Raw genomic sequence first — 8,368 nt, 5'->3', positions numbered from 1 at the left:
AGGAAGGAAGGAAGGAAGGAAGGAAGGAAGGAAGGAAAGAAATTTAAAAAAAATACAGCAGCAACAAGTCAATGACTAGGACTTAGAATTCCTTTTGTGTTCAGGGTTACACATAGAGACTCATGAGACATTCCAGTTGTCTCTGTCTGCCCCAATCTTCTTCCATGAAAAGGAATTCAATTTCACCAGCCTTTATTAGCTTTTCAGATTAAAAAGCAACCCCTAAAAAGACTTTACACCTGTTGTATGAGAGCTGTAGGAAAAAGAGGTTAGAAGTCAACACCTTAGAGAGATGAGGAAACCCAAGAACTCTTAGCCAGAACACAGAGAAGACCTGGCACTCGAGTCAGGCTAGTGTGCCCCTGAATACACCATGCACATTCTCTGGTCTTTCTGTAACTGTGCTCATGCTTCCATTTCCCAGGCATAGCCATTCTTTGGAATCCTGCCCACCTCCTTCACAATCTAACTCAATATTTGCCTAATAGATACATAGAATGTTGGAACTGGAAGAGGCTTTAGTGATCATTTCACTCAGAGGTTCTTAACTTGGAGTTGAGCTATTTGAGGTTTTTAAACTACTTTTTAGATGACTGCAATATAATTGGTTTCCTTTGTACATAGATTTTATTGTATGAATGAAACGACATTATTCTGAGAAAGGATCCATGAATTCCACCACACTGCCAAAGGAATCCATGATACACAAAAGTTAAGCATTCTCTCATTTTACAGATTGGGAACCTAAGTCTCAGAAAAGAGAAGTGGCTGGCCCAAGGTCATACAAGTAATTAGATCTGCTGATTTTCAGTGTTGACCTTTTTTCTCTAAAATATGCTGCCTTTTCTCCACCAAACCTTCCCAGTCCATAGGAACCCCTCAGTCCTCTGAGATGCCTACTGTCTTTATTTATTGATTAGACCACGTAGGGAACTTGCTAATTAATGCTTGTATTGCTGCTAATATTTTTACATGCACTTTCTTGTTTGCTAACCTAGAATCAATGCCACTGAGGCTAGGGACCATGTCTTCTACCCTTGACATCCCCATAGCACTAGCAGAGTGCTTCCCAGATGAATGTATGGTCCTTGATGGAAGAAACTGTTTCATTTCTGTCTTTGTATATCTAGTAGGTAGCGTAGTGCCCAGGACATTGGGTCAGCACCCAGCAAGAGAATTAGAACAAAGTCAATGCTTAAGGAATGTTTATTGAATGGCTGGTCAGAGTATTACAGTTCTAGAGAGAGAAGGGGCCTTGAAGATCATCTGGTCCTTCTCCCTCATTTTATGGGTGGGAAAACTAAGATTCAGAGAGGTCAACTGACATACCTACAGGCACACAGGTAGGAAGCATTATCACTAAAATTAGAATCCAGGTCTTTTAACTCTGAGGCCAAATACTTTCAATTCTGACTTTCTGCTTTTCATATTAGACACTTAAATATTTGTCTAATTGAATTAGACATAGTAGGTGTTCCAATAAGCATTGATTAATTAATGTAAAATATTTAATTATTTAAATCACTAGTATTTGAATACTTTATTGACTAATTAATTTAAATACCTTAATAAGTATTCATTGACTAATTTATTGATTTATTTTTTTACCTTTTTTTTAAACTCTAACTTTCCATCTTAGAATTAATACTGTGTATTGGTTCTAAAGCAGAAGAGCGCTAAGGGCTAGACAATGGGGGTTAAAGGACTTGCCCAAGGTCACACAGGTAGGAAGTATCTGAGGCCAAATTTGAACCCAGGACCTCCCATCTCTAGGCCTGACTTTTAATACACTGAGTCACCCAGCTGCCCCTTTTACCAATTTTAAAGAAAATAAAGCTATTGGGAGAATGGCATAGTAGGCAGAGTTGGGTGGGGAGGGGAGAGGTTTGGACTCAAGAGAAACCTGGATTTGAATCTCACCTCTAACACTAACAATAATATCCTAGGAAAGTCACTTTGCTTCTTCTGGGCCTCCATGCCATCATCTGTCTAGAAGATGGTCATAATCTCATTTACATTTACTTTTTAAATCTTAAAGATTTAGGTAAATGTGATTTTTTTTCTAAATATGAATGTGGCTACTTGTGCGGTCAATTGAGTCTAGCTAAACAAAAAGAAATAAGCCTGGGAAAAGTGAAAATTCATGATTGTCTTGTTCAGGCTCAGGGAAGGGTTCTTGGATTCCTTCCAACCAGGAGATTCTCTGAATCTGAAACCTCAAACAAACATAGACCATTGTGAACTGCTCCTTTGTTCCATCTGTAAGAAAGAGTTTCATGGCAACCAAATTAGTATTTTAGAAAAAATCACTTTCCTAGAATCTAAGCTGAGGTGATTGGCTCTGATCTTTTTTGTTTGTATTATTATTAACTCTTGCCTTCTGTCTCAGTATCATTTCTGAAACCAAGGAGCAGCAAGGAGATAAGTAACTGGGGTTAAGTAACACCCAGGTTCTCGCTGCTAGGAAGTGACTGAAGCTACATTTGAACCCAGGTCCTCCCGACCCCATGTCTGGCACACTAGCCACTGTGCTACCTAGCTGCCCCAGATCCGCTATGACTTTAATTCCTTTTTTTTTTTTAACCTTTGCCTTCTGTCTTAGAATTGATACCAAATATCAGTTCCAAGGCAAAATATCTCATTAGATTCTCATAACAGCTCTGAGAGGTAAGTATTATTTTTATTCCCATTTCAGAGTTGAGAAACCTGAAGTAGACAATGACTTATTTGGGATCACACAGCTAGGAAGTATCCTGAGAAAGGATTTGAATTCAGGGCTTTCAGATTCCAGGTCTAGCAGTCTATCTACTATGCCATCTAGTTGTCCAAGAAGCAGGATGGGAACAGAAAATGAGAGGCATATTTTAATTTTATTTTTTATAAATGAACATTTTTTTAATTCCAGAAGACTACTGTGCCTGGGGCATGGGTGTTTGCTCTGTAAAAAAAGTTTCGTGTTCCAGTAAATGACTCAAAGTTTCTATTAGGCAGTAATACCAGGGGGCATCTTTTTCAAACCTTGCCCAGGATGCCCAAATGCATCATTGTTATCATCATCAGTCTTCATCATATAATTACTGTTGTTATTCATTATTATATTATTATACAATTGACATTTATACAACAATCTAAAGTTCACAACAAATTTTATGCCTGTTATCTTCTCTAACTCACAATAATCCTATTCGGTAGATTCTATAGATATTATTATTATCATTTTACAAATGACAAAACCTAGCAGTGTCTGTCATATGATCTGACCTCACACCTTCCTGACTCCAAATGCCATTCTGTTTCTACTTGTTGTTTGGTCATTTCAATCATGCCCAACTTTTCATGACCTTATTTGGGGTTTTCTTGGCAAAAAACCTAGAGTAGTTTACCATTTCCTCCTTCAGTTCATTTTACAAATTAGGAAACTGAGGAAAATTGGGTTAAGTGGCTTGCTCAGGATCACAGAGCTAGTAAGAAACTGAGATGAGATTTGAATGAAGAAAAAGAAGTCTTCCTGCCTCCAGACCTGGCACTTTATCCACTATGGGGCCACCTCGCTGCCCTTCTGAATCTACAACACCATGTTTTCTCTCTTATAGAAACTCTGCTCCTAAGATACGTCAGGAACAACTTTTTGGGAAAGTGAAGAGTCCCAGGAATCTGTTCCTGTCTCCATGAGATCTCCACTGTAGAAGGTAGCAGCTCCATCATACTCACTTACCTAGCAGTTTGCTTTCTTTCCTGTATAAAAGGAATGATAGAAACTCACCACGAGAGAGTGTGTTTATAGTCACTTCTCTCTAGGTGGTAGCAGGGATGAGTTGTTCCCATTCTCCTCACCCAGGATCGTTCATGGTAGGCTTCTGGGTGACTTGGTAGCCAGGGACAGGAGAGGACATGCTGACCCATGACAACAACAGCGTGCCCTCCTAGTGATGTGATTCACCACATTTCAGTTCAAGATTTCATCATTTCTTGCTTACTTCATTATGCCTTCGTTGAAACTGCCTAATGGGACTTGCAAAATGAAAGTGGAGATTTGTTTCCTTTAATAAAGAACCCTGGAAAGGGAACACACCACCACCACCATCACCATCGTGATGCTCAATATGTAATTAGGAATAGTTGCATCTGTGACACTCCTAAAAAACTCCTCCCAAGTCTATTGGTGGGGGTGGGAGACACAACTCTGTAGGGGGAGAAAGAAAGTCCAGGAGCCCTCCATGAAGGTGTTTCTAGGGAGACCGTCCCCCTCAGTTTGGTAGCTTCCTTTAATGAATTATTCTTGATAACTAGAGACTAAGGTCACTTGTTTCTTGTATTAACAGCCAAGAAGAGCCCCCCCTTTTTTTTTTACTATAAGATTTTACTACAATTACTACAATTTGACTACAATTTACTACAATTACTACAAGATAGGGTAGAGTAAGTAACCCGAGATGTTTTAGGGAAGAGAAGTAAGAGGATTTAAATCCTTGCTCCATCTCACCCACCCAACCTCCCAAAACAAGAAAAACAGGAAAAGCCTTCAAGGTATCATTTTGAGTGAGAAAGAACCTCAGCGATTATGGAGTTCTTTTTTCCACTTTAAAGGAAACTGAGGGGCTATAGACCAAGGTCACAAAGGAAGATGCCTTCATTACTTGGCCCAAGTTCAGTTGGCGTCCAATGGAGCCCAAATCACACAGCCTCTTAGGGCTGGCTGGAATTGTCAACGCAATGCTATTTTTAATGGCTTTGGGTTATTAGAATTGCCTTAGTTTCTAGATCTTGATGAGGAACATCAAGATTAACCTGATAAAACAATGTTGCATGCCCTAGAAGAAACCCTGCACAATAACGGTTCGGAGCAGCCCTGAACAGACCTTAAGTCCTTGCAATAACACCAGGGCTATCTGCTACTAGTAATCAAATCATACCAAATTGCTAACAAAGATCTTCTGCTGCTAGGCAGAAGTTTCTCCTTTGGTGCCCAGTCCCAGAGACTTCTTCTCCCTCTTTCTTAGGATGCTAAAAAACCTGTCATCTCCTCCTCCTGGGGCTTGGTTCTATCCCAACCTCCACACACATGCTTGTTTTTCTCTTTCTTAAAGCAAACAAATAAATTTACTGACCACACTGTGGCTCTCTGGTTTTTCAGGGTTAGTAGGTGGTTCTTTGGTTTTCAGGGGGACAGGATAACTATTCCTCTCTGATTTTTAAAGGTTAGCAGAGGAGACAGCTAGGTGGCTTCATGAATTGAGAGCTAGACCTAGAGATGGGAGGTCTTAGGTTTAATCTGGCCTCAGATACTTCCTAGCTGTGTGACCCTGAGCAAGTCACTTAGCCCCCTCCCATCCCCGTTGCCTAGTCTTTACCCCATTTTGGACTTAGAACTAATAATAATAGAATCATTGATTCGAAGAGAGAAGGTAAAGGTTAAAAAAAAAAAAAAAAAAAGGTTAATAGAACCTTGGCAACTTCTATGTCCAAATCCCTCATTTTAGAGAGTAGGAAACAGAGCCCCTGAGTTAGTGTGCAAATAAAGTCTGAAGACCCTGTTATAGATATGGAGTATACTCAACCGATAGAATAGGACTCTAGGAGATTCCTGATGAGGGAGTACACTGGGTGTCTCTCAGGATTCCTTGGAAAGAGGTTGAGGATAACCGAAGCCAAGTTTTAGTCTAATTTAGGAGGGAGAAGTAAGGATAAATTATGGCCCAGGCTTCTTAGTAGCTTGGGTTCAGCTATCCCCAGCCTCTTTCCAAGGAATCCTAAGAGACACTCAGTGTATTCCCTCATCAGAAATCTCCCACAGCTCTATTCTCACACATCACCTTCTATAATCTATCAGAAATCCCTCTCCTCCAGCATTCATCACAGTGACCAACCTAACCTTTCTTACCCTATACTTCCTTAGAGAAGTATAATAAATGTCATGGACTTTTCAAATGTCCTGCACTATGAACAATAAACATTTATTAAAATTTTAATTTGTGCCAGACATTATGTTAAATATTGGATTGGGTTCTGAGGGACTTGTGGGAAAGAACACTATCCACATCCTGAGAAAGAACTGTGGGAGTAGAAACACAGAAGAAAAACAACTGCTTGATCACATGGGTGGATGGGGATATGATTGGGGATGTAGACTCTAAACGATCACCCTAATGCAAATATTAATAATATAGAAATAGGTCTTGATCAATGACACATGTAAAACCCAGTGGAGGGCAGCTAGGTGGCTCAGTGGATAGAGATCCAGGTCCAAAGATGGGAGGTCCTGAGTTCAAACCTGACCAAAGATACTTCCTAACTGTGTGACCCTGAGCAAGTCATTTAACACTGTTCCCTCCTCATTGCCTACCCTTACCACTTTGGGGGCAGCTGGGTAGCTCAGTGGATTGAGAGCCAGGCCTAGAGACGGGAGGTCCTAGGTTCAAATCTGACCTCAGACACTTCCAAGCTGTGTGACCCTGGGCAAGTCACTTAACCCCCATTGCCTACCCTTACCACTCTTCTGCCTTGGAGCCAATACACAGTATTGACTCCAAGACAGAAGATAAGGGTTTAAAAACCAAAAAACCAAAAAAAAAAAAAAAAACAGTGGAATTGCTCATTGGCTACAGGAGTGGAGTGGGAAGAGGGGGAGGAAAGAACGTGAATCACGTAACCATGGAAAAATATTCTAAATCAGTAATTAAATAAAATTTTTAAGCAAAAAACAATATTGGATTGGGGGTACAAATACAAGAAAAAAAGAAAGACAGTCCCTTCCTTCAAGGAACTTATATTCTAGGGAGTGAATAAAAATACATCATTTGCCCCAGAATGTAGTTTCCCTCTCCCTAAATCCTCCTGTACCAATAAATTTGCCTTTCGGGTAAAATTCAGTTCTAAGGAAAAAGTAAGGGAATATCTATAAAGTGCCTAGGAAACCTGTTTAGTTGTTTCTGTTGTGTCTAACTCTTTGTGACCCCATTTGGCAGAGATCCTTAAATAGTTTGCCATTTCCTTCTCTAGCTCATTTTACAAATGAGGAAATTGAGGCTACTAGGGTTAAATGACTTGCTCAGGGTCACACAGCTTCTAAGTGTCAGAAACTAGATTTGTGAGTCTTCTGGAATCCAGACTCAGGGCTCCATCTACTGAGCCACCTCACTACCCCTTAGCAAACCTTAAGGCAACATATAAAAATATATAATATATAAAAAATATATAAATATAAAAGCCTTAAGGCACCATATAAAGTAGAAGTAGTTTTGACTTGGGAAGCTGCTTTTGTACTAAAGCAGCCCAAAGGGACCTTCCAAGCCATGTATCACAGGCTCATAGATATACAACTGGAAAAGTTACTTAGGGTTGGATGTTAAACCCCTCATTTTACACATGAGGAAAATGAAGCAAAGAAGTTAGGTGACTTGCCCAGGGTTGCACTGCTAATAATTGTCTGAGAGAGGATTTGAACTAGGCTCATTTGGCTCCAGATCCTCTCTCCTGAACTCTATCTGCTGCCTTCGCCTTAGGCCAGTGATTCCCAAAGTGGATGCCACCACCCTTTGGTGGGTGCTGCAGCCATCCAGGGAGGCAGTGATGGCCACAGGTGTATTTTGGAATGTGGATTCAGTGCAGTAACCAATTTATTAATAACAAAAAAAAAAAGAAACCAATTGCAAATAGTCAATCGTGGTGATTTGAGATTACTGCTGATGAAAATAGAGCTGAAGATTACTAAATTGGTAGCAGCACACCAGGTTCATCCTTCTCATTAAGATGATTTCAAATGTTTTAACTATTTTTGTATTACATTCTATTCTGAGTTCAATAAATAGTTTCATAATTTCAAAGTTCAATGTTTCTAATTTACACCTTTCTTTACTATATTTTACAAAAAAGGTAGAAACATTAATACATTTATCTTTCCTATTAATTGCTATTAAAATTTTTAAAAATTAATCTCCCGGGGCACTAAGTAATATTTTTTCTGGAAAGGGGGAGGTAGAAAAAAGTTTGGGAACCACTGCCTTAGGTCAAACCTAAGGCAGAACTTCCATAACTCTTGTATTGAAAGTCAATATTATGCATTCTGGCTTGTTTTTGCTTTAAGATTTAGTAGCCAGGAAATTCCATTATTTCAATTGCCTCCAGTCTCTTACATTAAAAAAAAAAAAAAAAAAAAAACAGTCCTCTCACTAAAGCAGTTTTGTATATGTAAATATGGACTTTGTTTTGTTTAAATAACTGAAATAGCTTGTTATCTACTGAGGGAACTCCCATCTAGGCTTAGGAAACTGAGTCACTGACTCATAGGTTAGGTGATTTCCCCATGTCCCTCAACCACTACTTATCATTATCTCCAAAGCATGCTTTGCCTCTAGCTCCCTCTCTTCTT

This window comes from Gracilinanus agilis, chromosome 5 (assembly GCF_016433145.1).
Source record: "Gracilinanus agilis isolate LMUSP501 chromosome 5, AgileGrace, whole genome shotgun sequence".
Lineage (NCBI taxonomy): Eukaryota > Metazoa > Chordata > Mammalia > Didelphimorphia > Didelphidae > Gracilinanus > Gracilinanus agilis.
The sequence above is the reverse complement of the archived record's forward strand: the minus strand, read 5'-3'. Positions refer to the sequence as shown.